Genomic DNA, 12,088 nt, shown 5'->3' with positions numbered 1-12,088 from the left:
GGAAACCTATTGCTTATTTCAGTCATGGACTAACAACTAAGGAGCAGCTTAAACCGGTGTATGAGAGAGAATTAATGGCCATTGTATTAGCCATACAATGGAAGCATTACTTGTTTGGACGTCACTTTGTGGTACACACGGATCAGAAAAGCTTGAAGTTCTTGCTTGATCAGAGAGAGGTAACCATGGCCTATCAAAAGTGGCTTATTAAACTCTTGAATTACGATTTTGAAATCGTTTACAAACCTGGAGTCGAGAACACATCAGCCGATGGTCTCTTTAGAATGACACAAACCGATGGAACACTGTCATCAATCCTTCTGTGGGCATTCACAATTCCGACGGCTCTACAACTACAAGATATATTTGATGATATTGAGAAGGACGAACAGTTACAGACTGATATCAAAACTTATGCAACCAATTTAGACGAGCATTGCAAATTCTCTGTTAGAGATAGGAAGACTGTGGTTTAAACATCGACTGGTGATTCCCAAGACTTCAGACTCGATACCACTTATTCTAGAAGAATGTCACGCAGGGCTATCTGGAGGACATTCTGGAGTGCTTAAAACAGTGAAAAGGATCCAGCAATCATTTCACTGGGAAGGTTTAACAAAGGATGTACAGAAGTATGTGTCAGAATGTTAAGTTTGTCAACGACACGAATATTCAACCTTATCTCCAGCAGGTTTACTACAGCCCTTACCACTACCGCAACAAGTTTGGGAAGCCATCTCGTTGGACTTTATAGAGGGTTTACCAACATCCCACAAGAAGAACGTGATATTGGTGATAGTAGACAGATTAAGCAAATATGGCCAATTCATTGCCTTGCAACATCCATTCACAACTTCTGAGGTGGCCAACTTGTTCGTTAAGGAAGTAGTGAAACTTCATGGGTATCCAGCTTCGATTGTATCAGACAGAGGGAGTACTTTTTTGAGCGCTTTCTGGAAAGATTGTTTCAGACTATCTGGGACAAAACTGAAGTATAGCACAGCCTTCCACGAAGGACAAACTGATGGACAGACAGAAGTGTTGAACATGTGCTTGGAAACTTATCTTCGATGTTTTGCGTCTTCTCATCCTCGTACTTGGCATCAGTATTTAGCTTGGGCTGAACTATGGTATAATACATCTTACCATACATCGCTTAAAACCTCACCATTTAAAGTCCTATATGGAAGAGATCCTCCTGCTATAGTTCGGTTTGAAGAACTGTCTACAAAGGTGGTGGAAGTCAAGACAATGCTAAAGGAAAGAGACTTGATGCTGGACCACATTAAGAACCAGTTAATACACACACAACAACTAATGAAGAATAACGCAGATAAGCACAAAATGAAAATAATATATTAGTTGATTAATCATCAAGAAGAAGATGAGATGGGCCGGGGATTAATTGAATATTTGATCAGTAGGGCTTCCTATGTGGATTCTGAGGAGTAAGAGGAGAGGATTTAAAAGAGGTTCAAGTGCTTTCACCACAATGCTCATGTCTGGTCTAAAATCTGGATCAATACGCACACAAAGTGCAGCCACCGCGGCTAGCTGACCATTATATCGCACCATATTCATATATAGCAAAAATAAAATCAGACTCATGAAATGTTTTAGTTGTCATATAGAGATGAATGTGAACAACATAACTATCGCTTGTTTTCTTTGGCATTTGTTAGAAAAAGGTATGAACTGTACTTTGATTATAATGTTAGCAGATAAACCAGTCTTCTATTTTCTAAGCTAGAGAAAATCTTTAATGCTGCAATGAAACAATAAGAGGAATAATCAATGTTATTGGATTAAGTACCTTGGTAACAGCTTCGGAAGGGCACTCTCCGAGTAGTCTTGGATCAACCCATTGCTCCACTTTGTCTTTGGTTAGTTTAGGGGTTGCCTAAGACAACACACAACATCTTTATCATTAATCAACACTTATATAATTCATTTCTCTGTTAATTAATCTCTTCCCACAAATTTAGCTTTCTCCATTGTTGTTTTAACAAAATAAGTTCAAAATTATAGGCCAAAAAGTTTTCTTTGAGGTTTTTGAATGTTTTAGAAGATTTATCTTATCAATGCAAGCCAACAAGAATATAATTATCTAAAGAAGAAAGAAAATATGCAATAAACACTACCCATCTCACTAGACTCTGCTCTCCTGGTGGTAAGGTAAAATCAATATCTTTACGACCTGTAAGGAGCTCCAGCAGTATAATCCCAAAACAGTACACATCAATCTTTGTGCTCAATATTCCTGTCAGTGTTTATCTGAAATAAATAACCCAAAATGTTTAAAGAAGACGTGTTAGCCTCTGGACTGAAAATCACTGTTCAAAATTGATAAAATATCTAAAAAAGTACGTTACTCTGGAGGCTGGAGCCCTATGGCCATAACTTCCTCCTATCATACAACACAACCGGCTGAGTGAAAGCGAACAGAAGGATTGATGTTGCCAAGGTTACTAAATTTGAAAAGAAATTCGAAAACTACACTCAATATTATAGTGATTTGAAAACTACACATTTTGAAATGAAAATGGACAGAAATACCCTTATTATTAAACAATTTTAACAAATTAAATAAAAACATTAAATAAGAACAATAAAAACTTATTTTATATTCAAAAATAAATCAACTTTAAAAATAAATTACTTTTTAAAAATTTTAAATTCGGAATAAATTAGTTAATAATTTAAAATTATAACGAAAAGTATTTATTATATTTTAAATAATGATTACATCAGTCAATTTTTGATCTTAAAATTTTGAATAAATAAATTTTTTTAAATATTTTTATTTTTTAGAATTAAATTTAGTTAAAAATAAATAATTCAAGATTACAATTTATAATATATATATATATATATATCAATGTTGTAGACTTATTTCATCAATGTTGATTTATTTATATTGTCGACTTTTTGAACTATCATTTTGTTTTTGTCTTCTGTTGACTTAATTATCTTCGTCATCGACTTATATTAAAACAATTGACTTATGTTATGGCTAGTGGACTTATAACTTAGTCGATTTTTTTAACAAGTGACTAATTTTTTTTGTTCATCGATTTATATTTGTTTTCTGTTGATTTGTTTATATATTGTTGATTCATTACATTCTACATTGATTTATTAATAAGGTCGATGTTTTGAATGGTTGACTTAAATTTAATTTTTGTTGACTTATTTATTTTTCCATCGATTTATTTTAAAATTGTCGACTTTTTTTTTGTTTGATTGTTTTTTTACAAAGTCAACTTTTGATGATATTGACTTATTTGTTTTGTTTGTTGACTTATATTTTTTTCCCGTCGATTTGTTTGGTCTCAGTAGACTTATTTTATTTTAAGTTGACTAATTAATATGATTGACTTTTTGAATTGTCGACTTATATTTATTCCTGCTGATTTATGTTTTTTCTTTGTTGACTTATATTAAAAAGTCGATTTATTCTTTTACTAATTGATTTGTTACATAGTCGATTTGTTTGAACTGCTGATTTATTTTCTAAAAGCTCACAATTTTTTATTATTTTATTAAAGTTAAATAAAAAAAATTGAAAAATTATTAGTGAATTATACATTTATTTAAAAATAATATTATCTAAAACATTTACTAAACATAAATTGAATAATTCTAATTAATTTTATTTTCATTTTTATATAATAAAATTTTAAAATTAAATTACTAAATACCAGATCTTTAATCACGATTGAGTAACAGATTATTGGATCGTGATCCACGATCTAGAAGATTTAATAACAATAGAATTTAGTTTTTAAATTAATCTATACAGAAATGTTATTTAACAGTTAACTAAAATCCCTATTTTATTGGAAACTGCATTTCGAGATTGTATTGTGATTCTACGGAAGTTTCTTGTTCACATTACTTCCTTTTTACTTCTCCACGTAGACAGTAAACTGTGATTCTACGAAGATTCTTGTTTTGGTAAAATGTTAAGTGTGATTCTTCGAAATTTTAAATAAAAATTTATTTGACTGCCACTAATTTGGGTTTTGCAATTAGCGTTGTTGCAGAAAAATGCTTCAAGATGATGATGATGCTATGTCTTGCTCGAAGAATGAGTTGTTAGGAGAAGATGTGGTAGATGATGAGGATGATGATGATGATGATGATAAGTTTAGTGGTATCGGTGATAGTTTTGAGTATGATACCACTAATGGTTCTGATGAAGATTACGACGATCTGCAGGAAGAAACTTCAAAATTGCAAATGGAATCAAGTCAATTAACAATTCATGTAGGTAAAGAATTTAAGAGTAAGAGAGAGCTGCAATGGAGGCTGAATATGCTTAAACTAGAAGAAGACTTCCACTTTCGAGTTTACAAGTCAGAGCCATCTCTTCTTCTGGTTAAGTGTACTGGTGATAAACGCTGCAAATGGAAGGTAAGAGCATCAAAAATAGACTCCACTTCTGAACGTTTTACAGTGCGGAAATACATATCGGTACCTACGTGTCCCTTGGAATCAAGAAAACCTGGAAGAGTGACAGCAAGATTTATCAGCCAACTTTTTGAGAATGACCGAGGCGAAGATGGCCATAACAGCAAACCCGCTGATATTAGTAGCATGATGCGCATCAAATATGGTTTTGAGATGAAGTATTGGAACTCATGGAAATCACTAGAACATATGAAAGAATCAGTAAGGGGTACAACATAAAGTGGATATGAGCGTCTCCCAGCTTATATTCATTTGATCAAGAAATACAATCCTGGAACAATAGCGCATCTTGAGAAAGACGTTAATGACAGGTTCAAGTATTTGTTTATTTCATTTGGTGCATGGATACACGGATTTAAATTCCTGAGGAAAGTAACTGTGGTGGATGGGAGTTTTCTAAAAGGAAAGTATGAGGAGCTTTTGTTAGTTGCAACTGCGCAAGATGGTAACTATCAGATTTTTCCCATTGCATATGGAATTGTTGATTCTGAAGATAATGCTGCTTGGGAATGGTTTTTCAGTAGATTGAGAGAAGTGATACCCGATAGCCCAGACTTGGTTATAATTTCTGATAGGCACAAGTCTATTGCAAAAGTCATTACAAAGGTATATCCAGCTGCTCGACGTGGAATATGCACATACCACCTGAAGAAAAACATCATTACCAAGTTTAGAGGGAGTGAAAATTTGGGTTTGGTGAAACAAGCTGCAAACACGTATAGTTTGCCAGAATTTGCAGACGTATTTCGTTAGATTCGTCAGGACAATCCAAGATTAGCTAATTATTTAGAGAAAGCGGGTATCACTTTATGGTCTCGTGCTCACTTTTCAGGAAATCGGTATAACGTTACCACTAGCAACATTGCTGAATCTATCAATGGTGCATTGAAAAAAGCAAGGGAGCTTCCAATTGTTTATTTTCTTCAGTACGTTGGGGATATGCTTAGTAGGTGGTTTTATGAGCGTCGACTGGCTGCTGCACTGTATGAAGCAAATATCACGCCTCCAGTTGACAAGATGCTGAAACGAAGATCTGTTATTGAGAAGCACTTAAAAGTGCATCCAATAAATACATACCGGTTTCAGGTAAAACTACCTACTGGAGATTGTGTAGTTGACTTTGAGCATAAGACATGTACTTGTCGCAGGTTTGACGTGCACAAAATACCATGTGTTCATGCCATTGCGGCTGCCAGGAAAACATCTTTGAAATGGGAATCTCTTGTAAGTCCAAAAACTTGTTTGTTTGGCGCAAATGCAGAGAGTATTTCTCCTATAGAAGAATGGCTTATACCGCCAGAAATCGCTGTCTAAGCATGTCGTCCTCCTAAAATGAGGAAAAGATCTGGGAGACGTAGAAAGTGAAGATATAAATCTGCATTAGAGAATGCTACACAAGCAAAACGCCCTCGGAAGAAACATGCATGCTTTAATTGTGGTGTTTCAGGTCATAATTGCAAGACATGTTTGTTATGATAAATGATCAAGTACTGCGAGAATAAATGATGTAACTTACATCTGATGCTGTTTTAAGTTTTTAGTATTTTTTCGTTTGAATTCTATTGTCGTTTAGTTGATTTCACCATACACTTGTACTGTCTTTTGTTTTTTTTCAAGCATGGAATCATTTTCTCTTAATTTATGTTTTCTTTATGGCAATTAGGAACTGATTATATGTACATTATATGTTGCTTTGCTATGAGATCGGTTTGTACATATTACTATTTGATAAGGGGAAGCGGAAGCTGAACAAGGTACGGTGCTCTGGTTTGGTGACAATAAAACAGAGCAAGGGTAGAACAGAGGTGGCGTGAGTAGATGAGGTGTAAACGAGAGAGATAAGGTCAACCTGAATAGATTACTATTTTGTTTAGATCACCATAAAAGAGCAAAGATTAAAAAAAACCAAATGTACTAGAAAAAATGAAGATACAAAAGACCAAAGATTAAAAAAAGGAATTATGAATTCTTAACCCAAACGTTAAAAGAAAAAAATGTTCAAAAAAAGTGAAAAAAATAATAGAAACCAAGGTTCTTCGACTCGTTCAATATTTCTGCAGCTAACTTTGCACGGATTGCCTTAATGTGGGCATCGTCAAGGCCCTTGAATTCACATTGCAGTGCCAAGCATTCGATATACTTAACCGCATAAACTCCGCAGTCACCTGTTTGAACATTCTGCGGGATCTTATTCGGTTTTGATATCTTGTATTTAGCAACACTCAAACGTTTCTCTTTCTCTGGTGCAAACGCTTTCAGCATGTAGGGTATCATCTGCGCATAAGGCTGGACATGCTCGTCCATTTTTTCATCATCTGCATACCCAATGATGCTGTCATACACATGGATAGTCCTTTTCGGGATACATATTGACAGTGCAGTCCAGTGATTGTTTTTTATATGTATCACCACATATATGTTATCAACGTCTTTTCCAAGCTGTTTATTTGTACATCCTGCACTAGGCAACAAACCTGTATAGTAATTGATAGCACCTGATTTCCATTTATAATTCTTTGGGTCTTTTTTGAACTCTTTGAAGTTATTGCCAATGGCTACTCTGAATCCAGTATCCATAAATGCCATTCTCCCACCTCTATACGGACATGGACTAATCAAAGATCTTCTCCGAAATAATGTCATTGCTGCATCGATGTGCTGCAAAACCAACAACGTGGTTAAGTCTCAGTATTAAACAATACAAATAAGGAAATATATTTTATAGCTTACCAAATTACTAATATGTTTCTTGGGAGTCAATAGGTCTTTGAAGAACTTTTTTCCTACTTCTTGCCGTGAACTTCCGCATGGAACCGTTCTGATAAAAAAGATGCCAACTATAAATACTAAACTCTACTAGCATCATAAAAGTTTGTGTTCAAGAAAATAATTAATAAATCTACAAATTAACTTACACATTACGAGTAATCCATTTGTCTAAGGCGGTTACCAATGCCTTTTCAACTGGCTCGAAAGGATCATACGTCATCCATGGTCGATCTTCGGTTAGGATCTTCTTAAGGGGATCATTAGATGTAAACGAGGATTTGAGCTCTGCAGTAAGCTTTCTACTCCTTTTGTCCTTATTAATTTCCTTATCCTTTTTCATCATAGCTTGAAGTTGTGTAGTAAATTTGTCTAGTTCCCTCGCCATAACTCGATCTATTATTGAAGATGTATCTGATATAGCTTTAACAGATGATGCTTCTTCTTCCTGACGATTAACACTATCCACTTCGCAATTTACAGAATCATCGTCTGTTGGTAATTCTTCAATTGATATATCTATTAATTCATACGTTGAAAGCTGCAAATTAAAATAAAAATAAAAAACAAATAAATATAAGTAGATTGCAAATACACGATCAATAAAAGTCTTGGTCGTACGTGTATATATAAAAATCAATATAGTAATCACTTTTTACGTACTGGCTTGTTTTTCACTTGGTTTGTTAGAGCATGTGGTGTCTTTCAGAGGATCATTGCTAGGGAACGTGGTGTTTTTCAGAAAACTATCGTCTTTCAAAAATTCTTCATGGACAAGTGTGGTTGGTACAATTCCTCTTTCGATAGCAGCCTCAAACTTATCCATCCTTGTTATCAGATTCTTACCTGTTTCTTGTATTTCTTTGATGCCCTCTTCAAGTTTATCCATCCTTGAATCCATCTTTTTAACAGCAACTTCGAGTGAAGAGAAACCTTTATGTAGACGCTCTCCCATTTGCTCCAATGAATATACAAACAATGTCTTCAAGGCGTCATCATAATGTTTCTTTTTCAGAGGCCTACCTTTTTTATTGTGTGATTCGCCATCTTCCTCTTCTCATGTTTTCTTAGGTCCTTCTAATAGACCTTTATCTTCCCAAAATTGTTTCTCGAAGATTTTACCCGAGCTTCCAGAGATTAGCAAGAACATATTATTGACCATGATATCTTGTTCTTCATCAACTCATCGGTACTATTATCCATAACACCTTTAACGAAAACCTGTAAAATACTATGATAGTTAAAGTGTATTTCAACAACAAATACTTTCAACGCCCTATAGCTATGGTTAGTTTAAGTGACGTTATCTTTACCTTAAAGACTAAAGACTAAACTACAAAGCAATCTTTATTAGACAACACTTAAAGAACAGCATTATACATAAAACTTTTTTTGTCAAAAACATTATACATAAAACAAGCAACCAAATTTAGACTTAAAATGTGAACATAAAACATACCAGTTCCTTGTTCTGGGGAAGATCATATCTAAATCTTTTTTTCGATCCCTTCCATCTCAGGAGTGGTGGAAACTCCATCATAGTTTTACATAAGTTTCCGCATTTCTTTCCAATCCCTGGTATAGCTTCATATGCCCACACTTGCAATACTTGGACAAAGCCATTGACACCATATGAATTTTGGCTCAAATCCGGCTTAGCTTTAAACAGTGATTTAATTAGATGTTGGAAGGCTACTCTTCCCCACGTATATGCTTCAAATTTTTCACGATCAAGAACTAAATAAATTGCTTTTGAAGCTATTCTTTTCCCTGGATGACGAGCTAGCAATAACCGGAAAACCAAAAATAAATAAACCAGTCTAATCCTGTCTTTACTTCCCCAATCCCTGCAATTCCTAATTTTTTCTTCAATCATAATGTAAGATAGTCCTTTGTTCTCCATCAACCCAAGTCGTTTCATTTTGTGCTTAACTGAACAAATTCTATTTATAGATATATATATATTGCAATTCACCTTTGTGTCGAGATGATAGAGCTTGTTAGCTTTGAACTGAGGTTCTGAGCAGTTCATAAGATGGTGGTTCAAATTAAGCCCAATTCAACCACTTTCTCCACACCTATTTATTATACAGTATTCAGTTAGAAAACTAACTATATGCTCAATGGCTATCAACTGTGTCGTTTGGAGTTTGCAATAGAGAATTGAAAAGAGGAAATATTTTAAGAGAAGATAAAAGTGAAAAAGACATAAAATTGACATGAGATGAAACTAACTGACGTAAAAAACGTAGTCGATGACGGAGAGGGTACAACCCCAATTAAAACCCAGAATTAGAACACAACCCCAATTAAAACCTAGAATTAGAACACAACCCCAATTAAAACCCATAATTAGAACACAACCCCAATTAAAACCTAGAATTAGAACACAACCCCAATTAAAACCCAGAATTAGAACACAACCCCAATTAAAACCCATAATTAGAACATAACCCCAATTAAAACCCACACATGATTTATCACCTGCTTTAAATACAAAACCATGAGATGAAACTAACCACGGTGGAAAACGTAGTCGATGACGGAGAGGGCACAAAGTGAGAGCCGGCGACGGGAAGAAGAAAATATAACTGTGATTTTGTCTTTTTGTATTGTTTATGTTTTATAAAACCACTTTTTTATTTCTTTATCTGAATTTTAATTTTCTTTATTGATTAATATTTTCCATAATAAACTACTTTATCATTATCTAAAATTTTCAATATCTAAAATATAAAGAGTGATTTTAAAAAACAAAATCTATCAATGATAAGTTTAATTATTTTGTGTTTATTTTTTTAACGTTTAGTTAATAATTAATTAAAGGCATATTTTATTTATTTTATCTTAATTTAATCTTTTAGTTATTGATTAATATTATATATAATAAATTGATTCATCTTTTTTTTAAAAAAAAAATTCAGCAAAATTCCGAATATCTAGTATAAACAATGTTTTTAAAATTAATTTTTTCAAATGAATTAATTTAATTATATTGTATTTAATTTAATTTAATTTGTAACTGAGGACAAAATAGTCATTTAATTTAATACATAAGGTACATTTCAAAGACTTAAAAAATTTAGTATAGAGTTCAAATTTCCTATTAAGTTTGAGGTACATTTTCAAAATTTTCCATTAAAATCCCATTAACTTAGAAGACAAAAAACAGGACACTAATTAAGAAAAACACATACAAGCTAAGTGGTGCAGTTGAAATAGGTGAGCTACCTAATGGATTATTTGCTTGCCTTGGTCCCGCGACAACAATGTTACGAAAATCCTCATTCCCACACCAACGAAAGAACCAACTCATTACACTCTTCCCCCACACGGGCTAACTTAACTGTAATTGTATGCAGAAGACGAAATATGAACAAACAGCTATCAATACATTAAAACTTCTTGGTTTCTCACCAGGTGATGACAGCTCAGCTTTTGTATTGAAGCAGAGACTGACACATCAGAAAAAATTTGTAACCAATTAAATTATAACAATAATACAACTCATCTTTTTTTTTGCCAAGAGGGACCCATTTATTTCTTCTTCTTTCTACCGATCGATTTCTTCTTCTTTCTATCGCCCAATTTTAGTATTGATTTCTTCTTTAGCCGGAGAAGATGGTAGTAGCGGCAGAGGTCTTAGCGGATTCGTCGGGAAGATTAACTCAAGTATTTGTAGCTCTCATATCGGCCTCTCGACAAAGTCGCGTCCTGGACTTCCTGCTCCTAGAAAGGAAGAACCACCGTCGATTGGGTGTAGGAATGGGAAATTAATTGGTTTTGGTGCTTCTAGGAGGGTTTACATGGAAATGAACCTCGATTCCAACGACATGGTTGAACACAGGCATGGTTTAACTTCTCCATTGAAAGATGCTCGAAACAGAATATTTTGTATGTAATGTGCATTTACTATTATCAATCCGTCAACTAAGCTTCCCAATTACACATATTATCATGTTTTTCCCCAATTATTCTTGGATGCATGATTTTGGTTCATTAGGTTTTGTTTTCTTTCTGCTTGGAAAAAACCCAAAATAAAGAATTTAAGTTCACCTTGGAAATTTGTCACGTTGCAGCTATTCTAGAGTTGTGCAAGGTATGAATTTCCATGTCCTTGTTGATTTCCATGCCACAGAAAATGTGGCAGTTACTTGCCAATTCTTAATACTGGCTTTTCTAATAACTAGGAATAATTTCAACATCACTCTCTATGTCTAGGCCAATGCATTAGAATCTGTCTTTGAAAAAGTTTTTGCTCTTGTTTTAAACTTTGCAGATAACCAAGACAAGGAAGACTAGGGGTGGCATATGGAAAGAGATGTGGAGATGCCAATATTCCAGTGTTCCAAAGATTGGTACTTGTGTCCATTCTAGAAACCCTTGACAGAAGCGTGCTGCACATTTTAATAAGTTAACTTTTTATTATTCTCGTCTCTGTATGTTTAGTCACGCCATAGATTAGCTCGCGTCCTTGGTTATTCACACTTCGCAGATTATGCTCTTGATCGCAGAATGTCAAAGACATCAATGAGGATTTGTGAAGAACCCTTAAGTGATTAGTTTAGCATTCTTTATTGCTTGTTTGTAGTGACGCCCTTATTTGGAGGAAGATTTGGGGATTTGTTGTTTATTGAAAGAGTGTGTTGTACTGTAATGAACGAGAGTGTTACAATGAGTTGTCTTTTTTTTTTTTTTATGCCTTCTCAAGAACTAGGTTCTCAACACCATGTTCTGTTCTACAGGGTTTGTGAGTGAGAAAAAAAATCAAGAATTAATGGTTTGTAATCCCTAAACTTATTTGGTAATAAATTTAAAATATATTCAAAAACTAAATTTATGAAATAAA

Source organism: Camelina sativa, chromosome 3 (assembly GCF_000633955.1).
Source record: "Camelina sativa cultivar DH55 chromosome 3, Cs, whole genome shotgun sequence".
In the NCBI taxonomy this organism is placed as follows: domain Eukaryota; kingdom Viridiplantae; phylum Streptophyta; class Magnoliopsida; order Brassicales; family Brassicaceae; genus Camelina; species Camelina sativa.
This window is presented reverse-complemented; position numbering follows the sequence as displayed.